Source organism: Salvelinus namaycush, chromosome 4 (genome assembly GCF_016432855.1).
Source record: "Salvelinus namaycush isolate Seneca chromosome 4, SaNama_1.0, whole genome shotgun sequence".
NCBI lineage: Eukaryota > Metazoa > Chordata > Actinopteri > Salmoniformes > Salmonidae > Salvelinus > Salvelinus namaycush.
In genome coordinates, this window is record NC_052310.1 from 81,897,514 (window position 1) to 81,910,646 (window position 13,133).

General features: G+C 44.0%; 1 protein-coding gene across 1 annotated transcript in view; it reads left to right on the top strand.

Annotated features, from left to right (window-relative positions):
- The first annotated feature begins 279 nt into the window (after window positions 1-279).
- LOC120046022 (dedicator of cytokinesis protein 1-like) overlaps window positions 280-13,133 on the top strand; it is a 99,825-nt gene continuing 86,971 nt past the window's right edge. Inside the window, exons 1-2 of the mRNA XM_038990935.1 lie at window positions 280-538; window positions 4,142-4,242. The gene's annotated coding sequence lies outside the window, so the exon portion shown is untranslated. The remainder of the gene's footprint in view (window positions 539-4,141; window positions 4,243-13,133) is intronic.

Consider the following 13,133-nt stretch of genomic DNA (forward strand, 5'->3'; position numbering starts at 1 on the left):
ATAAACCTTTAGAATATAGTCTAGGCTTATCAGGATATAAACCTTTAGAATATAGTCTAGACTTATCAAGATATAAACCTTTAGAATATAGTCTAGGCTTATCAGGATATAAACCTTTAGAATATAGTCTAGACTTATCAAGATATAAACCTTTAGAATATAGTCTAGACTTATCAGGATATAAACCTTTAGAATATAGTCTAGACTTATCAGGATATAAACCTTTAGAATATAGTCTAGACTTATCAAGATATAAATGTCGCTCTGATCTCTTTCAGAGTGTTCCTGAGGGCCGTTAATCAGTATGGATCTAAACCAGATGTCTCTGATCTCTTTCAGAGTGTTCCTGAGGGCCGTTAATCAGTATGGATCTAAACCAGATGTCTCTGATCTATTTCAGAGTGTTCCTGAGGGCCATTAATCAGTATGGATCTAAACCAGATGTCTCATCTCTTTCAGAGTGTTCCTGAGGGCCATTAATCAGTATGCAGCCGTGTTAAACAAGAAGTTCCTGGATCAGACCAACTTTGAGCTTCAGGTAAGCTCACCACTCTTTAAAGTCTCAGTTTGTTAAAAATAAATACTGTTTTTCCATCAGGCTAATCTGCCAGACCTGAAGACTGGTTGAATTATGTCAATCTAATGTCAAATGTATGTTTATGTAGAGTTTTCTTTCACAAGTCTTGCACTGCATTAGGAGAGCTTAACGAGACTGGTGGAACAGGGAAATCATTAAAGACGGTTCAGAACGGTGACTTGATTGCCTTCAATATTATTTATTGCTGACACTTAGCGGAGCAAGCTCTTTCATCAAAAACACTGGATGAATACTGTTAATGAACTGTAAAATGTATGGTTATTTTAGGGCTGTCCCCGACCCCTAAAAATCTTGGTCACCCCAAAGTTGTCTGTTCTTTCGACCAATCAATTGCTAAAATGTTTAAAATGTGTATTTTTCCGGGGCCTCCCGGGTGGCGCAGTGGTCTAGGGCACTGCATCGCAGTGCTAACTGCGCCACCAGAGTCTCTGGGTTCGCGCCCAGGCTCTGTCGCAGCCGGCCGCGACCGGGAGGTCCGTGGGGCGACGCACAATTGGGCTAGCGTCGTCCGGGTTAGGGAGGGTTTGGCCGGTAGGGATATCATTGTCTCATCGCGCTCCAGCGACTCCTGTGGCGGGCCGGGCGCAGTGCGCGCTAACCAAGGGGGCCAGGTGCACGGTGTTTCCTCCGACACATTGGTGCGGCTGACTTCCGGGTTGGAGGTGCGCTGTGTTAAAGAAGCAGTGCGGCTTGGTTGGGTTGTGCTTCGGAGGACGCATGGCTTTCGACCTTCGTCTCTCCCGAGCCCGTACGGGAGTTGTAGCGATGAGACAAGATAGTAATTACTAGCGATTGGATACCACGAAAATTGGGGAGAAAAGGGGATAAAAAAATAATAATAATAATAAAAAAATAAAAATGTGTATTTTTCCATATATAGTCACACCCAATGTGTTTTAATAAAATCAGCTATATGTATTGAGCTTGTCTGATGCTTTAAGCTTACAGTTTGATTAAATTAGGCAAATGCCTCAAGAGGGAGCCAGAGATCGAGATAACTAGAATAAAACAACCTTAACCTGACCCAACTATTCTCCTCCTACTCCTGCTGCCTTTCGCAGATTCTGCCATTACTCTCCTGAAGTAGCCGGTAATAGGCTACATGAGGAATCGGCTACATTTCTCATGTGGAATGTCAATTTAACTTAGCATTTCTACCAATCTGCCTGCCAGTTATGGTTTTCATATGCACATTTTCGTGAAACATTTTACTTGAATTTATAATATCGTCTTCATATCTCAAAATCATTACCATGTGGTTAATCTCAATTCTATCCAAATCTAAATGAAAATGATACAAACCTAAAAAGTAACTTCTAATGCCATTGCCAAATATGGTAAAATAGCCTACATAAAGCCAACAAATAAAAACATGGCAGCCTGCAGGTAGAAAATATTTGGATAAAAAAAAGGATATATACAGTACCAGTCAAAGTTTGGACATACCTACTAATTCAAGGGTTTTTCTTTATTTTTACTATGTTCTACATTGTAGAATAATAGTGAAGACATCAAAAATATGAAATAACACATATGGAATCATATATTAACCAAAAAAGTGTTAAGCAAATCAAAATATATTTTATAATTAAGATTATTTAAAGTAGACACCCTTTGCCTCGATGACAGCTCTGCACACTCGTCGATCCCCAAATGAGCACATTTATATGCCTTCATTTGCGCTCCGGCCAGGTAGCCTCTAGGCTCCTACGTATCTAAGGGTTTTTCTTGATCCAGATAAAAGCAGATATCAGTTTATCTATGGAGATAAAAATAATATCTTGTCATAAAGATAGGAATGCATTGAAATAAGTATAAAAACTCAGGTAATAAATTCATTTTAACAGTGTTAATTATTCCGCTCAAGGAAAGAGAAAGTAAATCCCAGCGTTCAAGATCCTGTTTCAGGCGAAGGATCAAGGGATGGAAACTGGCTTTATAGAGATCTTAGTAAATTGTGTGTGACCCAAATTCACAAATATTTCAATTTCTGTTTAGTCACCCTGAAGGGCACATGACTCAAATTTTCGCTTGTCATTGTGGGGTATGTGAGGTATTGTGGGGTATTGTGTGTAGATGGGTGAGAAAGACATCCATTTAATCCATGTTGAATTCAGACTGTAACAACATGTGGAATAAGTCCAGGGGTATATGCATACTTTCTGAAGGCTCTGTAATAGTAGGGGTTGTGTCCCAAATGACAACCTATCCCCCTATGTAGTGCACTACTTTTGACTAGGGCTCTGGTCCGAAGTAGTGCACTGAATAGAGAATAGGGTGCCATTTGGGACTCCCTTGGTCATTTGAATTCTCTTAACAAAAGGGGTTGAACTCTACAGCACTAAAACGAGATTAGCATAAAAAACGTTTTGACAGCAGTACGCTTAAATTACTGTATAATGAGCTGTGATTTTAAAAAAGCCATTTCGGGAATATTTTATCTCGTCTCTTCAAGGCATCGATGCTCCTTTTTCCTACATTTCAAATCTGTCACATATGGAATAATTTTAACGCTGGTAACTATTTAACTGCAGACAAGGGTCTCGGCAGCTTTTTAAAGCCTTCAGGGCATGTCTTCATTATGACAAAGTTCACGTGTCTCCTAATAACACTGAAACGATCTGCTGAATTCTGTTACTTTAAATATCTTCATCAACAACTAAAGGGCACATGGATCATTTGTCCGGCTACACCATCTCTTAATAGAAGGAATATGCCTCTCTGAATCTAAGTCATGTTGTAGTCTGTGTGTTGGTGCCTCTGGGTTTCTGCTGAAGGAAGGAAAGGGCAGAGTCTAGTATAGAATGTTCTGATTGGTTATAGATATCTTCAGGATGAGATTGTTATTGCTGTGACAACCTGACAATATGGACCTCTCGCTCTCCTCCCTTCTCTCCTCTCTCCTCCCTTCTCTCCTCCCTTCTCTCCTTCCTCCTCTCCTCTCCTCTCTCCTCTCTTCTCTCCTCTCTCCTCCCTTCTCTCCTCTGTCCTCCTCTCTCCTCCCTTCTCTCCTCTCTCCTCCCTTCTCTCCTCTCTCCTCCCTTCTCTCCTCTCTCCTCCCTTCTATCCTCTCTCCTCCCTTCTCTCCTCCCTTCTCTCCTTCCTCCTCTCCTCTCTCCTCTCTCCTCCCCTCTCCTCCCTTCTCTCCTTTCTCCTCCCTTCTCTCCTCTCTCCTCCCTTCTCTCCTCCCTTCTCACCTCTCTCCTCCCTTCTCTCCTCTCCTCCCTTCTCTCCTCTCTCCTCCCTTCTATCCTCCCTTCTCACCTCTCTCCTCCCTTCTCTCCTCTCTCCTCCCTTCTCACCTCTCTCCTCCCTTCTCACCTCTCTCCTCCCTTCTCTCCTCTCTCCTCTATTCTCTCCTCTCTCCTCCCTTCTCTCCTCTCTCCTCCCTTCTCTCCTCTCTCCTCCCGTCTCTCCTCTCTCCTCCCTTCTCTCCTCCCTTCTCACCTCTCTCCTCCCTTCTCTCCTCCCTATCGCCCCCTTCTCTCCTCTTTCCTCCCTCTCCTCTCTCCTCCCTCTTCCTTCTCTCCTCTCTCCTCTCAGCTGTGGAACAACTACTTCCACCTTGCCGTGGCGTATCTTACCCAGGAGTCCTTGCAGCTTGAGAACTTCTCCAGCGACAAACGATCCAAGATCTTCCAGAAGTGAGTTACATTACCCCGTCACACACTCCCCAGAGAACAGTACATTACCCCCGTCACACACTCCCCAGAGGACAGTAGTACATTACCCCCGTCACACACTCCCCAGAGAACAGTACATTACCCCGTCACACACTCCCCAGAGAACAGTACATTACCACCGTCACACACTCCCCAGAGGACAGTAGTACATTACCCCCGTTACACACTCCCCAGAGGACAGTAGTACTTTACCCAGGTCACACACTCCCCAGAGGACAGTAGTACATTACCCCCGTCACACACTCCCCAGAGGACAGTAGTACATTACCCCCGTCACACACTCCCCAGAGGACAGTACATTACCCCGTCACACACTCCCCAGAGAACAGTACATTACCACCGTCACACACTCCCCAGAGGACAGTAGCACATTACCCCGTCACACACTCCCCAGAGGACAGTACATTACCCCCGTCACGCACTCCCCAGAGGACAGTAGTACATTACCCCCGTCACACACTCCCTAGAGGACAGTAGTACATTACCCCCGTCACACACTCCCCAGAGGACAGTAGTACATTACCCCCGTCACACACTCCCCAGAGGATAGTACATTACCCCCGTCACACACTCCCCAGAGGACAGTAGTACATTACCCCCGTCACACACTCCCCATAGGACAGTAGTACATTACCCCCGTCACACACTCCCCAGAGGACAGTACATTACCCCGTCACACATTCCCCAGAGGACAGTACATTACCCCCGTCACACACTCCCCAGAGGACAGTAGTACATTACCCCGTCACACACTCCCCAGAGGACAGTAGTACATTACCCCGTCACACACTCCCCAGAGGACAGTAGTACATTACCCCCGTCACACACTCCCCAGAGGACAGTAGTACATTACCCCCGTCACACACTCCCCAGAGGACAGTAGTACATTACCCCCGTCACACAATCCCCAGAGGACAGTACATTACCCCCGTCACACACTCCCCAGAGGACAGTACATTACCCCCGTCACACACTCCCCAGAGGACAGTACATTACCACCGTCACACACTCCCCAGAGGACAGTACATTACCCCCGTCACACACTCCCCAGAGGACAGTACATTACCCCCGTCACACACTCCCCAGAGGACAGTAGTACATTACCCCCGTCACACACTCCCCAGAGGACAGTAGTACATTACCCCCGTCACACACTCCCCAGAGGACAGTACATTACCACCGTCACACACTCCCCAGAGGACAGTAGTACATTACCCCCGTCACACACTCCCCAGAGGACAGTACATTACCCCCGTCACACACTCCCCAGAGGACAGTACATTACCACCGTCACACACTCCCCAGAGGACAGTAGTACATTACCCCGTCACACACTCCCCAGAGGACAGTACATTACCCCCGTCACACACTCCCCAGAGGACAGCAGACTCCCTCTCAAACACTACGATCTTTAACAATTTACCCCACTGAGGAGTCTCTCTGTAATCTAGTTTCACTGAGGAGTCTCTCTGTAATCTAGTTACACTGAGTAGTCTCTCTGTAATCTAGTTACACTGAGGAGTCTCTCTGTAATCTAGTTTCACTGAGGAGTCTCTCTGTAATCTAGTTACACTGAGGAGTCTCTCTGTAATCTCCATCCTATAGTTACACTGAGGAGTCTCTCTGTAATCTAGTTTCACTGAGGAGTCTCTCTGTAATCTAGTTTCACTGAGGAGTCTCTCTGTAATCTAGTTTTACTGAGGAGTCTCTCTGTAATCTAGTTTCACTGAGGAGTCTCTCTGTAATCTAGTTTCACTGAGGAGTCTCTGTAATCTAGTTTCACTGAGGAGTCTCTCTGTAATCTAGTTACACTGAGGAGTCTCTCTGTAATCTAGTTTCACTGAGGAGTCTCTCTGTAATCTAGTTACACTGAGGAGTCTCTCTGTAATCTAGTTTCACTGAGGAGTCTCTCTGTAATCTAGTTACACTGAGGAGTCTCTCTGTAATCTAGTTTTACTGAGGAGTCTCTCTGTAATCTAGTTACACTGAGGAGTCTCTCTGTAATCTAGTTTCACTGAGGAGTCTCTCTGTAATCTAGTTTCACTGAGGAGTCTCTCTGTGATCTAGTTACACTGAGGAGTCTCTCTGTAATCTAGTTTCACTGAGGAGTCTCTCTGTAATCTAGTTTCACTGAGGAGTCTCTCTGTAATCTAGTTTCACTGAGGAGTCTCTCTGTAATCTAGTTTCACTGAGGAGTCTCTCTGTAATCTAGTTTCACTGAGGAGTCTCTCTGTAATCTAGTTACACTGAGGAGTCTCTCTGTAATCTAGTTTTACTGAGGAGTCTCTCTGTAATCTAGTTACACTGAGGAGTCTCTCTGTAATCTAGTTTCACTGAGGAGTCTCTCTGTAATCTAGTTTCACTGAGGAGTCTCTCTGTGATCTAGTTACACTGAGGAGTCTCTCTGTAATCTAGTTTCACTGAGGAGTCTCTCTGTAATCTAGTTTCACTGAGGAGTCTCTCTGTAATCTAGTTTCACTGAGGAGTCTCTCTGTAATCTAGTTTCACTGAGGAGTCTCTCTGTAATCTAGTTTCACTGAGGAGTCTCTCTGTAATCTAGTTTCACTGAGGAGTCTCTCTGTAATCTAGTTACACTGAGGAGTCTGTCTGTAATCTAGTTTTACTGAGGAGTCTCTCTGTAATCTAGTTACACTGAGGAGTGTCTCTGTAATCTACTTTTACTGAGGAGTCTCTCTGTAATCTAGTTTCACTGAGGAGTCTCTCTGTAATCTAGTTTCACTGAGGAGTCTCTCTGTAATCTAGTTACACTGAGGAGTCTCTCTGTAATCTAGTTACACTGAGGAGTCTCTCTATAATCTAGTTTCACTGATGAGTCTCTCTGTAATCTAGTTACACTGAGGAGTCTGTCTGTAATCTAGTTACACTGAGGAGTCTCTCTGTAATCTAGTTACACTGAGGAGTCTCTCTGTAATCTAGTTTCACTGAGGAGTCTCTCTGTAATCTAGTTTCACTGAGGAGTCTCTCTGTAATCTAGTTTTACTGAGGAGTCTCTCTGTAATCTAGTTACACTGAGGAGTCTCTCTATAATCTAGTTTCACTGATGAGTCTCTCTGTAATCTAGTTACACTGAGGAGTCTGTCTGTAATCTAGTTACACTGAGGAGTCTCTCTGTAATCTAGTTACACTGAGGAGTCTCTCTGTAATCTAGTTTCACTGAGGAGTCTCTTCGTAATCTAGTTACACTGAGGAGTCTCTCTGTAATCTAGTTACACTGAGGAGTCTCTCTATAATCTAGTTTCACTGATGAGTCTCTCTGTAATCTAGTTACACTGAGGAGTCTCTCTGTAATCTAGTTTCACTGAGGAGTCTCTCTGTAATCTAGTTTTACTGAGGAGTCTCTCTGTAATCTAGTTACACTGAGGAGTCTCTCTGTAATCTAGTTTCACTGAGGAGTCTCTCTGTAATCTAGTTTCACTGAGGAGTCTCTCTGTAATCTAGTTACACTGAGGAGTCTCTCTGTAATCTAGTTTCACTGAGGAGTCTCTCTGTAATCTAGTTTCACTGAGGAGTCTCTCTGTAATCTAGTTTCACTGAGGAGTCTCTCTGTAATCTAGTTTCACTGAGGAGTCTCTCTGTAATCTAGTTTCACTGAGGAGTCTCTCTGTAATCTAGTTACACTGAGGAGTGTCTCTGTAATCTACTTTTACTGAGGAGTCTCTCTGTAATCTAGTTTCACTGAGGAGTCTCTCTGTAATCTAGTTTCACTGAGGAGTCTCTCTGTAATCTAGTTACACTGAGGAGTCTCTCTGTAATCTAGTTACACTGAGGAGTCTCTCTATAATCTAGTTTCACTGATGAGTCTCTCTGTAATCTAGTTACACTGAGGAGTCTGTCTGTAATCTAGTTACACTGAGGAGTCTCTCTGTAATCTAGTTACACTGAGGAGTCTCTCTGTAATCTAGTTTCACTGAGGAGTCTCTTCGTAATCTAGTTACACTGAGGAGTCTCTCTGTAATCTAGTTAAACTGAGGAGTCTCTCTGTAGTCTAGTTACACTGAGGAGTCTCTCTGTAATCTAGTTACACTGAGGAGTCTCTCTGTAATCTAGTTTCACCGAGGAGTCTCTCTGTAATCTAGTTACACTGAGGAGTCTCTCTGTAATCTAGTTTTACTGAGGAGTCTCTCTGTAATCTAGTTTCACTGAGGAGTCTCTCTGTAATCTAGTTACACTGAGGAGTCTCTCTGTAATCTAGTTTCACTGAGGAGTCTCTCTGTAATCTAGTTACACTGAGGAGTCTCTCTGTAATCTAGTTTCACTGAGGAGTCTCTCTGTAATCTAGTTTCACTGAGGAGTCTCTCTGTAATCTAGTTACACTGAGGAGTCTCTCTGTAATCTAGTTACACTGAGGAGTCTCTCTATAATCTAGTTTCACTGAGGAGTCTCTCTGTAATCTAGTTACACTGAGGAGTCTGTCTGTAATCTAGTTACACTGAGGAGTCTCTCTGTAATCTAGTTACACTGAGGAGTCTCTCTGTAATCTAGTTTCACTGAGGAGTCTCTTCGTAATCTAGTTACACTGAGGAGTCTCTCTGTAATCTAGTTACATTGAGGAGTCTCTCTGTAGTCTAGTTACACTGAGGAGTCTCTCTGTAATCTAGTTACACTGAGGAGTCTCTCTGTAATCTAGTTTCACCGAGGAGTCTCTCTGTAATCTAGTTACACTGAGGAGTCTCTCTGTAATCTAGTTTCACTGAGGAGTCTCTCTGTAATCTAGTTTCACTGAGGAGTCTCTCTGTAATCTAGTTACACTGAGGAGTCTCTCTGTAATCTAGTTTCACTGAGGAGTCTCTCTGTAATCTAGTTACACTGAGGAGTCTCTCTGTAATCTAGTTACACTGAGGAGTCTCTCTGTAATCTAGTTACATTGAGGAGTCTCTCTGTAATCTAGTTTCACTGAGGAGTCTCTCTGTAATCTCCATCCTATAGTTTCACTGAGGAGTCTCTCTGTAATCTCCATCCTATAGTTTCACTGAGGAGTCTCTCTGTAATCTAGTTACACTGAGGAGTCTCTCTGTAATCTAGTTTCACTGAGGAGTCTCTCTGTAATCTCCATCCTATAGTTTCACTGAGGAGTCTCTCTGTAATCTAGTTACACTGAGGAGTCTCTCTGTAATCTAGTTACACTGAGGAGTCTCTCTGTAATCTAGTTACATTGAGGAGTCTCTCTGTAATCTAGTTTCACTGAGGAGTCTCTCTGTAATCTCCATCCTATAGTTTCACTGAGGAGTCTCTCTGTAATCTCCATCCTATAGTTTCACTGAGGAGTCTCTCTGTAATCTAGTTTCACTGAGGAGTCTCTCTGTAATCTAGTTACACTGAGGAGTCTCTCTGTAATCTCTGTCCTATAGTTGTGATTTGACTGTGACTCGTATGTGATTGTATTGCCTCTCTACATTAAGAGGAGTTCACTATGTAAATCTCTTTGCATAGAAGCGTCTGTTAAATGACTCAAATGTAAATCTAACGCCCAGGATCTCATTATAAGGTTTGTCTCTAACCTATTCGATGGTTATGTCCTCCACGACCTTTTCAGAACCAATATATATTTCATCCCACGCCTGATATTGAGGTGTGTCTGAGATTACAGTTTCGTGTCTCATTTAGTGACTGTGTACGGCGAACTGTGGGTGACTGACGACTCAAATAGTTAAGTCGGTGTTCCTACAGTAGGGAACTCATTTAGTGACTGTGGGTGACTGACGACTCAAATAGTTCAGTCAGTGTTCCTACAGTAGGGAACTCATTTAGTGACTGTGGGTGACTGACGACTCAAATAGTTAAGTCAGTGTTCCTACAGTAGGGAACTCATTTAGTGACTGCGGGTGACTGACGACTGAAATAGTTAAATCAGTGTTCCTACAGTAGGGAACTCATTTAGTGACTGTGGGTGACTGACGACTCATAGTTAAGTCAGTGTTCCTACAGTAGGGAACTCATTTAGTGACTGTGGGTGACTGACGACTGAAACAGTTAAATCAGTGTTCCTACAGTAGGGAACTCATTTAGTGACTGTGGGTGACTGACGACTGAAACAGTTAAATCAGTGTTCCTACAGTAGGGAATTCATTTAGTGACTCTGGGTGACTGACGACTGAAACAGTTAAATCAGTGTTCCTACAGTAGGGAATTCATTTAGTGACTCTGGGTGACTGACGACTGAAACAGTTAAATCAGTGTTCCTACAGTAGGGAATTCATTTAGTGACTCTGGGTGACTGACGACTGAAACAGTTAAATCAGTGTTCCTACAGTAGGGAATTCATTTAGTGACTCTGGGTGACTGACGACTGAAACAGTTAAATCAGTGTTCCTACAGTAGGGAATTCATTTAGTGACTCTGGGTGACTGACGACTGAAACAGTTAAATCAGTGTTCCTACAGTAGGGAATTCATTTAGTGACTCTGGGTGACTGACGACTGAAACAGTTAAATCAGTGTTCCTACAGTAGGGAACTCATTTAGACCGTATGAAATATCTTCTACAACTCACTCATAATCACATTTCTCCAAACTGCAAGTTGGAAGAGTTTCATTTCTATCCGTTATCTATTCTACACTATATCTCAATAAGTATTTCATCAGCAGATAGAGTTTATAGTCAGACAACAGAAATATGTCATGTATCCTAGTGTGTTAAATGTTTCTGCACCAAAAAGGTGAGTCTCTCTTCATCTACTGGAGAGTCCTGTATCTCTCTCGCTCGCTCTGTCTCTCTGTCTCTGTCTCTGTCTCTGTCTCTCTCGCTCTGTCTCTCTGTCTCTGTCTCTCTGTCTCTGTCTCTGTCTCTCTCTCTCTGTCTCTCTTTCTGTCTCTCTCTGTCTCTGTCTCTCTGTCTCTGTCTCTCTGTCTCTCTCTCTGTCTCTGTCTCTGTCTCTCTCTCTCTCTCTCTCTGTGTCTCTGTCTCTCTCTCTCTGTCTCTCTCTGTCTCTCTCTCTCTGTCTCTCTCTGTCTCTCTCTCTCTCTCTCTCTCTCCATCTCCCTCTCCCTCTCCATCTCTATGATATGTCTACAGATGGTTAGCTAGTAGCTACATAGAGGGTAATGTGATATGTCTACGGATGGTTAGCTAGTAGCTACATAGAGGGCAATGTGATATGTCTACAGATGGTTAGCTAGTAGCTACATAGAGGGTAATGTGATATGTCTACAGATGGTTAGCTAGTAGCTACATAGAGGGCAATGTGATATGTCTACAGATGGTTAGCTAGTAGCTACATAGAGGGCAATGTGATATGTCTACAGATGGTTAGCTAGTAGCTACATAGAGGGCAATGTGATATGTCTACAGATGGTTAGCTAGTAGCTACATAGAGGGCAATGTGATATGTCTACAGATGGTTAGCTAGTAGCTACATAGAGGGTAATGTGATATGTCTACAGATGGTTAGCTAGTAGCTACATAGAGGGTAATGTGATATGTCTACAGATTGTTAGCTAGTAGCTACATAGAGGGCAATGTGATATGTCTACAGATGGTTAGCTAGTAGCTACATAGAGGGCAATGTGATATGTCTACAGATGGTTAGCTAGTAGCTACATAGAGGGTAATGTGATATGTCTACAGATGGTTAGCTAGTAGCTACATAGAGGGCAATGTGATATGTCTACAGATGGTTAGCTAGTAGCTACATAGAGGGTAATGTGATATGTCTACAGATTGTTAGCTAGTAGCTACATAGAGGGCAATGTGATATGTCTACAGATGGTTAGCTAGTAGCTACATAGAGGGCAATGTGATATGTCTACAGATGGTTAGCTAGTAGCTACATAGAGGGCAATGTGATATGTCTACATAGGGGACAATGTAGCTACATAGAGGGCAATGTGATATGTCTACATAGGGGACAATGTAGCGACATAGAGGGCAATGTGATATGTCTACATAGGGGACAATGTAGCTATATAGAGGGCAATGTGATATGTCTACATAGGGGACAATGTAGCGACATAGAGGGCAATGTGATATGTCTACATAGGGGACAATGTAGCTACATAGAGAGCAATGTGTAATATAACTGTTATACTTTAGGTCCTGATCCAACTCCCACACAATCAGGCATGCTAAACATTGTCACCCACCCTCCACCCCGGTGTTGCCTCATCTTTGGGCCCTTTGGCTGCCCTCCTGTAGCCCAGCTAGGGACCCCCTATCCAGGCCTCTGCTGGCCCGGTGCTCTGCTGCTCTGCCCAGGGTGGATTACCATTCTGGGTGGATAGAGGAAGAGACCAGGGTGGATTACCATTCTGGATGGATAGAGGAAGAGACCAGGGGGATTACCATTCTGGATGGATAGAGGAAGAGACCAGGGGGATTACCATTCTGGATGGATAGAGGAACAGACCAGGGGGATTACCATTCTGGATGGATAGAGGAAGAGACCAGGGGGATTACCATTCTGGATGGATAGAGGGAGAGACCAGGGGGATTACCATTCTGGATGGATAGAGGAGGAGACCAGGGGGATTACCATTCTGGATGGATAGAGGAAGAGACCAGGGGGATTACCATTATGGATGGATAGAGGAACAGACCAGGGGGATTACCATTCTGGATGGATAGAGGAACAGACCAGGGTGGATTACCATTCTGGATGGATAGAGGACGAGACCAGGGTGGATTACCATTCTGGATGGATAGAGGGAGAGACCAGGGGGGATTACCATTCTGGATGGATAGAGGGAGAGACCAGGGGGATTACCATTCTGGATGGATAGAGGGAGAGACCAGGGGGATTACCATTCTGGATGGATAGAGGAAGAGACCAGGGGGATTACCATTCTGGATGGATAGAGGGAGAGACCAGGGGGATTACCATTCTGGATGGATAGAGG